We start from the raw sequence: 12,472 nt of genomic DNA on the forward strand, positions 1-12,472 counted from the left end.
TTTAACCACGTTCCAATATTAAGTTTGATATCTTGCACCTGCTTGTTAGATGTAGCAACAAGCTAAAAATAATACGCTTGTTACTGTACATTTTTAAAGTGGCATGCATTAAAACCAAATGTAAGAATCCAAAACATTGCACCTCCACTCCTCTGCCTGGATATTTGTTTATATTTGAATGAAGAATGTAAATGTGCTACAGTGTTACTCTATCAGGACAGAGTATGTTTTTTCAATGACATTTGAGAAACACTTGCATAAATTATAAGCAGTGGAGCGTAATTCTGGTAAGAGTAAATAATGCTCCAGCATTGTCTTAGTGATGACCTGTAAATGGCCTCACTTTTTGTCTTACTACTTTAAGCGAGCACTCTGTCTAAACTGATGAATATTCACTAACATCGGCATGCTTAATGCTTGAAATGGTTCACACAATAGGGAGTCTTTTTAATCTTTGGATTAATTTTCTGCTAAATACTATTTTACCAGTTGGGAACATTCAAACTGTCAACAGAGAAAGGAAAAGTTTGTTTTTTTTTGTTAACAAGACCAATTTTTAACTCTTTTTTTTAAATTGGTGACCTCGTTATTCGTCTTTACGCATTTGTCAACGCACTTCTATTGTGCTTTGCAAATTCTCTTTCAGCACAAGGTTACATAACACAATTGTCCTCTTTAAAACATCCGCTTTGTCAGAAAACAATTATCCCCTCCTCACGCCTATAGTGTTGATTTACATAGAAATTGATGAGCCACAATTGATGCTTTAAAGCTACGTTCGGGCAGCAAGGTTAGCCAGGAGTCAGTAATTAAGGAGGTCCTCTAAATGTGTCAGTTTTGCAGGCAAATATTCATCCACTCAGAACTGAAAATGCAAATAAAATCTAATTCATTCCAGAAGATGCCTGCAGGATTTTAATATGTAAAATTGTTGCAGACAGCAAAGCTTGGTGCAAGGGGCTGAACGTGGACCAGGTCTCCTTGCCTCTAACTGCTTCTGTCTCTCTGAAGACAAACTAAGAAAAAAGAATTTGCATTTAATTTTGCAGAGACGCTCCAAAGAGGCTACCGACTCGCAGTAACAAGAAGAAGTTCTAGTTACAAATCCACCAACTCAGCTGACTAGCATTTCAATCCTAATTCAAACCATCAGATACAAACAAAAATAAAAGATTTTCCATGAACTTTTCTATAATTATGAACAGCTTTCAACAATATTGTTTGAGTCATTTGAAAGACAGAAATGGTAGCAGATAGAGTCAATATGTTAAAACCCAAGTTTTAAATCCCGTAGGTGCTGAACACCATCAGCCTTTGCCCTCTTTCTTTCTCTTTTCTTGCGTCTGTCGCAGCAGTCGTCCGCAACGTCTTCATGATATTGACACAAGGACATAACTGGAGATTTTCACGCTATAGGTCTTCATTAAATTAGGTTTTAATCCCAGGGAGCCTCACTTGCCCAGCTCTCCTGCTGAAATAGACTGCTGCACGGACCAATTTAATCCACTCTGACCCTCTTTGAATATATATATAAAAGGAGCATAAAGACTGAATTATGTTGCTGAGATTTGGAATTCATACAGAGAAAAAAAAAATAAAGATTTTGGTCACATGAAATTCAAGGTATTTATAAGTACATGTCTTCACTTTAGCTCAGACATGAAGTGTTATACAAGATAAAGAAATGGCAAGTCTTTATGAAAAGCTTAATACATCGTCAAAAGCATTAAGAATAGAACCACAGCACAACCATCACCATCGTCTACTGGGATCGACTTGTCGGTTCAAATCTGTGACACTTGTAGAGTTTCCTTGAGAGCTTTATGTGAGCTTTAGTTTATCCAACAAATTGTAAAGTCTGCAATTCCTCCCCAAGTCTTTCAGTCGAGAAACAAAGAGCGATCTGATGGAGGGAATACTGCGTTTTCAAAATCTGGGATGATTGTGGAAGTCTTGTAGTTTGTCCCCAGCTTTAAACGCTTCAAATAAAGTGTCCAGTGAGTGTATATGAATATATACTGTATGAAGAATGAAAGGCAGTTTTGAAGCACTCATTAAATATTCTGTTGTACATTACTTCCACTATAGTTATAGTGCATTACAAATCGGGGCACTGCAAATGTAAATGCAGGAGCGACTCTGCAGCAGCTGGCACCAGCTATCCCACACTGAGGGCCTGTCTCTCTGTCAACAGATACCCTCAGACACTGTGATAAAAGCTCTCAAGAAAACTATAGCTGAGACTTAAATTGGTCCGAACCGGCCACTTAATGCTTGCCATTAATCTGTGGGATCCCAAGGCTAGCTGTCCTGACTATCTGCCAGGTTTCCTTCTTGTAGTTGGGGCTCATGTCTTTTCATCTTCTTGCTTCTCTTTGATTTGAATTAAACTGCACTTATCCAGTCAGAATGACAAACCCGTTTTTGAAGCTGTGTCCTGATGAGGGGGATCAGTCATTTGATGTCTCACTCGGATCTGGCATGCAGTTTGATGTCATCCACGTTGGAAAAATGACTGTGCGTAAGAATGCTCTACTCTGATACATTGCAGAGATATAATGCTTAAAAAGAAAAAAAGAAAAAAAGAGCACCCGAGCATAATGATTTTTCCCATCCTATGAAACCTACAGAACACCTCATGATATTGTTTATGTACACCCTAACACCTAAAGGCAAATTTACTTTCCAGGTGATCAAACATGCAAGCTTTAGGACTGTAAGACATTTCCTTTAAGGAAACAGACTGCTCCCACTTGCAGTGTGTGTCCACTTAAATCCTCTTACAAAAAACATCAGAGAAATTCTGATAGAGTTTCCGATCCAATGTGTGCAGAAATGTCCAAGATTTCAAAGCGTACACAAACTTTCATGTACAGTAGTGCTTGAAAGGAAAGGAAAAATATCAGCGGAATGATTAGTGTAATTTCTACTCCCGTCATCTACAAAAACAAGTGTGTGCGCAAAACTCCGCAAACCCAGCAAGGTTTTAAAAGACACATGGAAGGATAAGCAGAGAGCACTATTAGCCTAGAGTGACATGGAGTGTTAGATGTTTGTTAATCATCGTTGCAATGAATGACTTTACATTAATTTGTATAATGATTCATGATATGCTCCAACTGATTTGTTCTGCAGCAATATGCCTGTAATTAGTTGCTGCAAGTCAGAAAAGTCTTAAAAACTGATCATGTGAATGACTTTCTTTAAAAGTTAGAATCGTTTGTTGGTCATCCTCCTTTTAGATATTTTAATCTAAGTCAGTGTCCCAATACAAACATCTTAACATGTATAACAATTTGTAAATACCAGGAGTCTTGTCCTCTTACCTAATTGTGGGTCTTAAAATTGCCCTGATTGGTCCAAGTAAGGATTCCACTCGTCTCCTTAAGGTGTGTTGTGGTATCTGGTTCCAAGAAGTCAACAGAATATCTACAAAAACAGAATGGTTAATCGTTCAGTTAACCATTCAGGGTGAGTCCCATTTTGTAGCAGCTGGTTCAGTTGAGCTGCCAGTCGCTCATGGAGGGCAGTGAGTTTCTTCAGCCAGTAGGCATGGATCATGTCAGGTCCTGTCCAGTTTTTCATACCTGAGACTCTTTCTTGGACAGCCACTGTGCGCATATATATATCTATATCTATATATATATAGATATAGATATATATGTGTGTGTATTTACAAGGCCTTTATCTCTTGTAAATACTGCAAAATCTTTCAGTTTTGCAGTATCTGATATGTTTCTCCCGACTTTATATTTCACCAGCCTGCTTTAAAACATAATGGTACGGCATCGGATCATCAAATCATCTTGTCTATCCCCAGGCTATTTCACACAGGCCATCAGTTTTCAAGTTATTATGCTACTCTGAGAAATAAGTATAATACCCACTACGGGGCCATAGATCTGTGGAAAACTTTAGATTTGTTTTTTTTTTTAATAACAAAAAGAATATTTCTTGCAGGTATATTTGAAAAGAAATAAGTAATATTTCTGACTACAAGGTATAAAAAAAACCCACAGTCATGTACACTTTGTTTGGGGTTTGCAAGTTATACAGTGTCTCAGTGAATAATCCCTCAGTTTTCCTAGATAAACTACCAAAACCAGCTGGGAGAACAACTAATGCAGCATTCTTTCTCAATTTCAACTCCAAATCCCCAAATGAACTAATTGTTTTACTGATCTGGGTATTCAATTCCTATTTTCCTAATTTGTTGTCCTATTTTCTTTACATTTGCAGTTTTTACAACAACTGGACAAAATGTTTATTTTCTTCTCAACACCAGCCTTCGATAATTTAAGATCAACTAACCGTTCCAAAGCCCAATACACAAAATCATTCAAGCCCAAAACCAAAACACAGGAAATCTGACTGAATGAATGAAATCATTCTGTTAAACAATGTTTTTGTACAGCCAATCAATGTACACCGATCTTCAAAGTACTGGAAACTGTTTCCACTAAAACATTTATATGATTTTTATGTTTCAGTTTTACAGCTGCCTGCAAGCAAACACACCACAACCATCTGCATGATTCAGTTTTCTTATTGTTCAGAACATTCGTTGTTTGGGAGTGAAACGTCATCGGATGTCTTCTGCTTCTAAGACATCGTTTTTGTTTTTTTTTCTTAACCATTAACAGTAGGAGGTACGGTAAAAAACACAAATTTACAGAAGGAGTACAAATGTATACACAAAAGCAAAAATACAAGCAAATATGTGGCATCTGATGTCACACTGCAGATATGACCGCCTGGAGTGTCAGATCCACTCTTGGTAGTCAGGGACTATGAGACATAGCATGTGAGAGAAATAGTAAAATGCATCACTTATCTGTTGGTTTAGTTAAATACATGACCAGAAGCATCAATCAGCCTTTATAGATTTAACTGTGTTGTGTGTCACTCGCCTCTTCTCCTTTTGTGACAGGTCAAAATATAGCACAACCCTAAACCCTAAATTTTATGTCAAAATTCAGCCTCCAGCTACATTGGTGAGCATAGTTTACCAAAAATAGATCAACTTTGAGTCAGTTGTTATGTTTCCATAGGGTCAGGTTGTTTTGGATAGACTTTTATCCTCAATTAATGAAATCATCATTTAAAAAAATGATGATTTCTGGATTTTTAAATATACTTAATCATTTATGATATTACATGTTTACAAATCTGAAATAACCTTTCAATACAAACGTAACCACCTCTTGTTCCATCACTAACAGCAGTTTTTATCTGTCAGCTGTGTCCGCTATTTCAGCTTTTTGTATTTGCCACAAAAAGAGGCACATATTACAGCTATTCATCACAGATGGAAAATGATAGACTCCCTGTGCAGTATCAAAACTCAGACTTTAGCTTTTCAGATGCTGAAACAGAACTGGTGACATATTTTAAATGTATCCCTTTGTGTGTCCCTTTGGTAATTCCCAAACAACAGCTTCAGTAACAGGAGACCAACAGCTGCACATTGAGAAACAGCATTGTAGAAACTACACAGTTCCATAATGGCATGAAGCTAAATAGTGACTCTCCATTAGTTCAGAATATTCATGTAAATCAACGCTTACACAATAAAGGTCCATGTTGATGTGCAAACCAGTGGAAATGGGATCATAAATAACCCTTTTGCTCCAATACACCTAACTGGCTGAGGAGCCTGCACGACTTCTGACCTTGGAAACTCCTTCCTGAATGAAAGTTTATAAAATGGAGATGTCCACCTCCACGCTGCAGCCCACACAGCCAAACCTTCGCAGCAATTTATGTAACCAGACAAGGAATGGAAGAAAGGCAGAAACACAGAGAGGTGGCAAGAAAGAAGAAAGATCATATATGGCACAGGAAGAATTGGATTCAAACTCTTATTAACTCTCATAGTGTTGTGTAATCTCTCATGATTAAAAATTATGACAATTAGGGTCGTATCAGAGGATGAAGTGGACAGATTTGTAAATTTATCTTGTTTGCCTCAAAGCATTAAAATGAGCCCTCAAAAAACAAAGGGATTTAGAATAGGTAGAAGGTAGGTAGAAGACTGGGATTGACTAACATTTAAGAGAAATGCAGTCTAGTTTTAGACAAACATGACTCAAACAGAAATAAAGAGCACATCCGGGTGGGACTATTTTCAACTGTGGATACGCATATTTGTTACACAATTGAGTAAATACACAATCATACAGCGCATGTAGAATTGATTTCAAATATGCTCAAGTGTCTGTAGACCACATTTCACCAAGTGGTACGTAATGGCCAATTAATGCCATTAGTGTGTCTGACGGACGACTGCATGAAAGAGAAATCCATATCCGGCTCTAACTGAGCAGGCAACACAAGGGCTGTGTTGACGGAAAATTCTAAGAGGAAAAATGCTATTGTCCACTCCACTCAAACTTGTTCAAAACAGACAGAGAAGAGATGACCCAAGACTTTCCAAAGTTTAAGGTAATTTCCTGTCACACATTTAGTAGGCTCCTACACAAACCTATTTTAACTTGCAGTCTGAACGGTGACAGGGGTGTTGGGATATGGGCTAAATGCCAGACCTATCTCTGCCTGAGGAGATAAACTCAGTCTCTCCACTCATGGTCTCTTCACTTACTCCTCAAACACTCCTAATGATCCCACTGCGGATGAAGTGAGGTAGTGTGTGTGCAGCAGAAGTGTAAGTCGCTTTTCAAGAGTGGAATACACCTAAATTTTTCTACTGTACTTGGAAGCTCTTCTTTTACAAAAATACTTATTTTTGAGTAAATAACAATTTAATCCCAGTCTATTTTGTACGTTTGTTTAGACGACGAAATGTACATCTTAAAAAGACATTGGAGAAGGATAAAAATATCAAAGTGAAAAGAATCAAAGGCAAGCTGTTGAGATAAATAGGTTTAAGCCCATAAGTATAGGCCCCGAAACATCTAACCCTGGCAGATTTAGTAAAAAAATATTTATTTATTCATGAAATAATGTAAAAGGAGTATGAATTTAGAAAAAAAAGTCTATAATTTAATGAAATTGTTTGAAAATAGGCTATGCTTCATGGATGGACAAACATTTTTCTTTGTTTTGATTTGCCTCTCTTCTAGCAATCTTTCTAAACAAAAAATGTCAATCAATTTCCAAAATTAACCTCACAAACTCTAATAAATAACATGCCAATGTCTGTAGCATGTACTATGTCTCTGAGTACAGTGTAGTTTGATACCTAGAACATTTTTGAAGAAATTTAAACAGGGCCTGCTAAATTGTGCCCGTTGGTTGGAACTCAGCGATCTGATGCTAAAAATTAGCATCAGTGCTAACGTAAGCTACGATGTACTCAATACCATGTAGAGCGCAACAAGCATGTTGAGTAACATGGACTTACTCCATTCAGTATGTAAAAATTAGTGTATAAGCTAAAATTAGCCAAAATGCTAATGTTAGCCTAAATGCTGCCAGTGGCTTGTGGGGTATAACTAACATGTTGTCTCAGAATGACTTCCTCCATCCAGTGTGCTAAACATTGCTAATAAATTTTTAAAAAGTAGCTAAACAGCTTATTTTAGGTAAAAGACTACTGCTAATGTTAGCAGTAGCTACATTAGCAATGTTTGTGCATGATATTAATGCACTGCCTTCTGATTTTTACTTTTGCAACAGAAAAAATCAGATGTTTACTTCGTGGCACTGGGTTACCAGAAAACACACTCATCTCTTAACAACAGATTTACAACAAATATTGTTATTATTCAAAAAACATAAGATTTCTTGGGTCTTCTGCCCTTTTGAAATATTACTTATTTTACACTACTTACTACTACTAATTGTGCAGTTGGTGAATTTGGTAAACTATAATACATATTCAATATTCTCCGATGCTTTGCTATGGCAATTCCCCTATAAGTAAATTTGTTGGGACATCTGATCTGGGAAGTTTGGCTGTTGTCAAACATTTTTTCCACATGTGAATATTCACTCCACAATGAAAACCATTGATTTGGTTGGAAACCATGTTTATAATGGTCTTAAATATACCAGAACTAGAACATTCAAAAATCAAATAATTTTCTATCTTTTGATGTAATGTAACATACTACTGACTGGTTAGATACTTTTGATGCATTTGCATTTGAATATACTATGCATACATCTACACGTATGGTATTAGTAGGTACCTTTTACCTCCAGTGAAGTGAGAGAGAAACTTTAAGTGAGTACTTTCAGATTCATTGCTTCACCCAGGAGCCCTTTGACACACGGACGGGAGTTGACACGAGTTTAATCCAGTGTCAAACGGTGAATTACCATTTTATGTCTTGCATGCAGACACCTAGAGCAAACAATTCACGAGTTGTGTTTCTAGATGCTTTCAAGCCGACGTCTTTTCACAACCTTGAGGAGAGGTGAAGTGTCAACTCTCTGCGTTTCACTCTTCCAAAGCACTTCAAGATTTGTAAAAGCGGATTTTGAAGTGCAGGAATCATAGTTTCCAGTACATGGAACAGAAATATTGTCTCCACGGAGCCCCAAAAATAGGTCATGCTCTGCTCTCTGATCTACTTCATAGTGTTACATAAAATATACTCTGCTTTCCATCAACTCCCCACTTCATTCGCTCACTCTCACACAGAAATACAAAAAAAAAAAAAAAAAAAAAAAAAAAATTTGCAGCCATTTTTTTTTTTTTTGCTATAAATATAAATGTAAGACATCTAAAGCAGGACCGTCAAAATGTGAAAATTCAAAGTATATATTATCTTGTTTGGGTAGTTTGGGGAATTGTAGCGTAGCGGGAAATGTGCTGCTCTGTGAAACAAGACATTTTTTTTTATTTCATCTAATAAATTAAACCTGAAAAGCTTGTCACAGTGAATCATGCTGATATCTAACAGGATCATGACGTGAAGTATCTTTGGCCTTTTATCGACCACAACAAAGACAATGTTGCCAACGGATCTGTGGCAGACGCATGCTTTTCATGATTCCGTCCCTCCTGATTTGTGCTTTGATTTTATAATCAATTCAGATTTGTTTTTCAGCAACTTGCTTCAGACAAGTTCCATCTGCTAATCAAAGCCGTTACTACTGATAATGACTTTGTCTCCTTTTACATGAAAGTCAGTGCAGTCAGTTGTTGGCATTGTCAAAGGATCATCTAGACCTTTTGACATTTGCTATTGATTTCATACCAACATGATGCCATTGACTATCAGCGCTGCGATAAACAAGCACAGCATGATATCATGGCAGTGCACTACAAAGAAATGAGAGAACTAAGATTGGTGTATTATGATGCAAGATCAATTACATTGACTTAGATTTTACTGCATAGCATCTAATTAGGGGAAACTTAATTTTCTTCCTTTGCTAAAATGTGTCTACATATTTAAATCTTTAATATCTTAAACTGTTTCCATGATTCTCTGTGTTTTTTGTGATCAGCAATTTTTTTTCCCCATATAGACAACTGTTTCTTTTTTATTACTTTCAGCAAGCTGATCCGCAGTCACAGCAACTGGTTGGAAAACATCAAATCGGTCTTTATCTATGTCCAATACATGATTAATGATACTTTAATGTACAGCAGTGTTTCTCAACCTTGGTCCTCATCGCCACCCTGTCCTGCATGTTTTAGGTGTTTCCCTTCTGCCAAACACCTGAATTGCATCTCTGGGTGATTAACAGGCTTCTGCAGTACTTGATGGTCATGTAATCATTTGAATCAGCTGTTCTGGAATAGAGGCTCATCTAAAACATGCAGAGCACCAATCTTAGTTCCCTCGGTGAGGACCAGGGTTGAGAAACACTGATGTACAGGAATGATATAAAGGGACATTTAGGTTTGGAAAAAAAAATGTTTAAAGCATTGGTCAACTGTCCCATGCTTAACTGCGTTGTTCAAAGTTTTTCAGAAAGCGGCTCAAAAAGATTTTGTTTCATGTTGGGACCATTTTATGTTGATGAGAAGAATCATCCATGGAGAACATGGATGATTTCCACATGGGAAAGGAGTCTTTCCTAAGGCTCCTTTGGGAAAGTAAGGTTCCTCATTTCATTCATTTTTGTGTTGCCAGTGAGCATTCATACATCCATTCGGCGTAGTCCTGTTGGAAAGCTCTTTTTCTTGTCGGGAACAAAAATGTTTATGTGTCATAGTCAGCCCCCCTCTGTACTTTCACATGACAAGTGATCCATACGGTCTCGCTCTCCTGTTTTAAAAGCATTTGGCTCCAAATAGGACACATTTCAATTCAATATTTTTGGAAATAATTGAAATCTAAATGACAAACTAATCTCTGCACATTGATTTTCTCATCTCACGCTGCAAGTTAGCCGTGTGATGGATTCCATATTAGTTTTGGTTTAAGTAATTCCCATCCTACTTTTACACACTGTGTTACGTCATCCTACTGAGGAAGAATCGGCATCATGTGTTGGCATTTTTAATGGCCGCCATCTTAAGCCTCTTCAAATGGCCAACTCCAAGAAACGCCTCCCCGTCCCCCTTCCCCTCACTTTTAGACACAAGTTTGATTAAAAGTGTTCACTTTGTTCTGGTCCCCTGGGGTTAGTGCTATCGCGTGTGTGTGTGAGTGTGTCTGTGTGTGTGTACACACTGTGTATGACAGAGAGTGAGTGGAGTGAGGCCCGAGTAGAGTAGAGAGTCTTTGAAGAGCAAGAAGAGGGAGGAAAGGTGCCAGAAGCAGATAAACATGAGAATACCAAGGGACAAACAAAATAAACCAGTGAAGTTGAAGTTATTTTACTTAGAATAAGGGGATAGTGAACAGTTTAGGAAAGATAAAACTTTTTCATAAAGACATACAGTAGTGATCAGAAGTTTAAATAGACTGATCCTTGAGATGAATATTGGTCATTTCAGATTTTTTATATATATATATATATATATATATATATATATATATATATTAAGAGTTTTTCAGAGTGGTACGATTGAGCAACATATAATTTCAAGGGATTCTTACAACTAGAATTTTGTGCACAGGTTCAAATTTGCTATACAGTTACTGTAATCCACACAGCTTCAAAGTTATTCCCACAGGCTCAAACATATCCTGATATTACTGTGTCTAACTAGCACTTAATTTGCCATTAACAACTTTTGTCATAACTCTGGTTTGATATTAGTCACTGTAAGTATCAAAAATGATAGAACACACTTAAAGACAGGACATTATGTGAAACAGACTTTTTTTTTTTTAGATGTAATGTTCTCTCATCAAAAACATATCTGGAGTGTTGCTTTGCTTTGAATCTTTCACGCGTGTTTGAGAAATTCTCAGATTTCCCTTGGCAACCATTCAGGATTGCCTAAACTCTTGCTGTCACAAAGTGCCTCCCTTTTACACAAATCTCCCCCTTGGAGCTGCAGTTCTTGATCTGAATTAGCAGAGCACCCCTCACCTGCACATTCTTTACTCAGCTCCTTCAGACTAGCAGCAGCAATCAGCAAGCATCTGGTGGAAGTGTGTGTCTGTTGAGTTCATCATACGAACTACTTCTCAGTCCAATGCTCCTAAGAATGGCTGCAAATGGTAAAATATAGGAGCATCGTTGTGATAATGTGCTGAAGTGTCGGAAAGAAAAAAGGGTTTGAATACCTGCATGGCATGCTATTTCTAACAAATCTTGCTTTGCTCTCACAAACTGGACACAAACTCTCATCATTGATGTTCTTTGGCATGCAGTTACATTTTTAGCTGAGCAAGTCTGAAGTAAATATCACATTAAGTCCTTCTAAATTTCTGTCCAGCATCCTCTTCTGTTGGACGTCATGAGTTCAGTATTTGTCCCCACACTGATCTAGAGATAGGTTGATGTAAAATTGTGCAATGCTATTCGCAGGAAGACAAAAAACGATTTGTGTCTCCTGTAAAAAACTGAACTTTTTGGTGACTAAAAACAGATTTCTAAAAACACTCTCTCTAAAGTGTGGCTTTGTTTAAATGTCTGTTGTTCTGAAAAAGGATTAGGTCACTAAAAAAAGTAATAATAATTTTGACTTGTTTCTCAGAGAGAGGCCCCAGCTCATTTATTATTTCCTTCAAATTTGTGAACTTGCAATAGAGGTTATATATATATATATATATATATATATATATATATATTTCTTTTCACTGAAGTGCACCTTGCGCCTTAAAAATGTCCTCCACTGTAACATCCAGTATCATTTTTCTGATTCTGTATTTGACCAAATTGTGCTACTGCGCCTGGTATCAATGGGCTTGGAAAATCCAGGGTTGTGAGACAATGTGGGGGGAAAAAAAAAAAGAGAGTTGAAAGGAGTTGAAATAAAAGCTCAAAAGAAATCAGTTTTTTGGAGGCAGAATGTGCTTGTACTTGGTTCAATACAATCCCAACGCAGGGAGCTTCACACTCAGAACATCCTCTTTTGTTAGTGCGTGGCCTTTATGTAACTTAATGCACAACCTACATTTGGATCGGCTGAATCATTCTACTCATTTACATGTTC

This window comes from Poecilia formosa, unplaced genomic scaffold, assembly GCF_000485575.1.
Source record: "Poecilia formosa unplaced genomic scaffold, Poecilia_formosa-5.1.2 Scaffold70, whole genome shotgun sequence".
Lineage (NCBI taxonomy): Eukaryota > Metazoa > Chordata > Actinopteri > Cyprinodontiformes > Poeciliidae > Poecilia > Poecilia formosa.